This window comes from Athene cunicularia (genome assembly GCF_003259725.1).
Source record: "Athene cunicularia isolate RWA chromosome 11 unlocalized genomic scaffold, athCun1 chr11_part1, whole genome shotgun sequence".
NCBI lineage: Eukaryota > Metazoa > Chordata > Aves > Strigiformes > Strigidae > Athene > Athene cunicularia.
The window spans coordinates 13,802,943-13,805,838 of record NW_020799113.1 but is presented as its reverse complement, the minus strand read 5'-3'; the positions used below and the strand labels follow the sequence as shown (position 1 = coordinate 13,805,838).

Below are 2,896 nucleotides of genomic sequence, written 5' to 3'. Positions count from 1 at the left end.
GTTGTCCCGCCTGCAGGAGCATTTACCCGGCTTCCAAAAGCCCTGGGACGTCTCCTTCGTAAAGCAGCAAAGACAGAAGCCCCCGCTCCGCGTAGCTCAGCCGAAACGCTTCCTAAAAGTCATTTGGCTCCTTGGGAGGCGACTTCTGTTTTTTAGCTGAGTTTTGTGCGCTCTGAGTGCACTCGAGTTTTGCCGTTTGCTCAGCATAATCCCCTTTCTCATCTCAGTAAGCGTATTTATTTTTCTTCCGATGTTATTTCTACTTCCGCTTGAAGTTTGGAGTAGGAGTTGAGGAAAACGTTAGGTTTTTATTTGTCTTTCATCGGCCTCTTATGAAAGAATTTGGAACTTCTTAAAGTGATCAGAGAAAGGGAAAGCTGAAGTGGAAATTATCTTCCTGGGAAAGCAGGGAGGGATTTTTCACATCTTCAGTTTGTATGAGTGCATCTTTTGACGTTCGCTATCTTTTTTGTTGTTGTTATAGTAGATGGAACAGGTCAAAACACCTCCAAGTATCTTTTTTTAAAAGTAGCCGTTTTCTTCTGGTTTTAGTCCTTTAATCTGATTTTGCACATCGTTTTCAAATGAAAGACAGTGGGAGTAGGAGAAAGGAATGTTAACTGAGTAGCTTTACTGCCTGTTGCTAAAGGATGTACTTGAAGTAAGTTGGATTTTGCCTGAAATGATGGCATGGAAGTGAAGCTTTTGTTTAGTTTGTGTGGCTATCGTTAAGTTAAATAAGTGAATAACGAAGCTTTTTTTTTTTTTTTAAAAAAATACTGACCGGTTTCCTAGGAAAAGCAGCGTGCTTTACTATAAAATGCTCATCCCTAGTAATGCTTTTAGGTTATGGCTGGTTTACGTGGTTAGACAATAAGTTTTGAGTAAGTTGCCTAGAGAGTGCGTTTTGTAATGGTGTTTCAGGATTCAGACCGCTGTAATAATACTAGCACAGAGCTACCCTCGCCTTTCCGGGGTCCCCAGCCCTGGCAGCAGCTTCACACTGGAGCAAGACAGGGTGGGTGAGCTGCGGCAGGGACGAGTTTGCATTATATGCCTTGAAATTACAAAACAAAACCTCGAAATTCCAAGCGCTCCTTTCTTCTCCTTTCATACTGTGAATTCAGGTTTGCCAGATCATCTACAGTTTGCGCAGGGCTCAGGCAAATTGGCATCGCTGCTCCTTGAGACACTTGCAGTGAGGTACTGCTGGGCGGTATTTTGAGCGAATGAGTGGCCCCGTGAAAATTTCTTGCTTCTAATTTGAATTCTGGTTTGTTAAAACTTTCTCCTATGGTTTCATAGCTAAAGATCGATCAAGAAAAAGTTCCTCTGACTGCAACAGCATGGTGGTTGGTTGGTTTTTTTTTTACTGCTCTCTCTCTCTTTTTTTTTTTTTTTTTTTTTTTTTTTTTTTTTTTTTTTTAAAGTTCAAAGCTCATACAGTTCACTCTTACCAGGAAGACTTTCCTCTTAAAATGTATTTTTGGTGCAATCAATGGATAAGTAAGTTTATCCTTGTGAAATCCTGTGCATGTGCACATTTGATAAAGTTCGTATTGGATTAAGCAGAACAGCTCTTAGATTAATAGCAGAAATTACTTGCAGCGTAAATTATATTCAACAAGTAACTAATTACTGGTAGGAAGTGGGCAGGAGATTGCGGGATTATTTCCTTTTGTTAATAACTCCAGCCACTTTTGTGACATTTTAGATTTTTTTTTTTTATTTATTTAGTTGTTTGGAATTGCATTCCCAATTGTAAAAGTATATCCTTGGAACATAATTTTCCAAGACAAAAGTTATATTAGAGAAATAAACCAGATAGACTTTGAGTAAGAAAATATTTGCTGTCCTTCCAAATAAAAGCTTGTCAGAACGAGTGCCTTTTCATGTCAATGGATTTTGGTAAATTCCTGCTGTAGCATTATGATCATCCACGTAATTGTTACTGGGCCCATGAAATGAGAGAAATTATGATCGCTTTCTTTAGTAAGATCTGAAGGACAGGGTGCTTAAGAGAAATAATTGCTTAGTTAGGCTGCTTTTAGTTTGTTACATAATTAGGCCTTTTTGTGCGATAACTGCAGTCTGTCGGTTCAGAGTACAGACACTTGTGTTTTTTCCAAAGGTGAACCCGAAGTGTAAAGGGCCTTGTGAAATATCACTTATGCAGATGCAATTCAGAAATAATTACTGAAACCCATATGGTGGAAGTTGTCTAAGCCCAGTGTTAGTTCAGACCCGTTTGTGTGTGTTTCCCCCTACATAACCCACATCTTTGTCTTGCTGCAAAATATTTATGTTTTAGTTTGTACCTTATTTATCTTTTTGATGCTAAGTAGCATCTGGCTCCCTGAGGACAAGCTCTCCTGTATATTTAGCTGTACCAGTGCTTATTGCATAACTGGCTTTTAACCATATTCATGCTTTAATTGTGGAAACATGAATCTTTACTGAAGTGACCTGAGGTGCCTTTCAGAAAACACAATTATGTTTCTTGAAACTGTAAAAACCAAAAGGGGCACCTCCTGCCAAATGCCCATCAGAGCAGCTTTGCTGTGTGTAATTTCTATACTTGAAGGTGCATCGCACCTATATGCTTCGCAGTCTTGGGAAAAAATGAAAGTTGAAATGCGCAAGCGACATTCTGCTTCGTGTCTGTATGGCTGATGCTAGAAAAAACCCTTAAGTGTTCAGCTGTTTTAACCTTTGCTAGCCTCCTTCCATCCAAAGGTGACAGGGTTCAGATCACAATATGTACTTCAATATCTTGCCAGTGACCCCCGAATTGAGTCTTACTGGTTGCTTAGCAGGAAGTTAGTAGTTTATTTTAGCTTCACCTTATCAGCTTTGCTTCTTTTGCTAACCCTATTCCCCTGTCACCCCTCAGATG

The 2,896-nt window shown here is 39.5% G+C and overlaps 1 protein-coding gene across 1 annotated transcript in view; it reads left to right on the top strand.

The window, feature by feature from the left end:
- Positions 1–114: 114 nt before the first annotated feature.
- Positions 115–2,896, top strand: part of SALL1 (spalt like transcription factor 1) — a 12,903-nt gene continuing 10,121 nt past the window's right edge. Inside the window, exon 1 of the mRNA XM_026856706.1 lies at positions 115–226. The gene's annotated coding sequence lies outside the window, so the exon portion shown is untranslated. The remainder of the gene's footprint in view (positions 227–2,896) is intronic.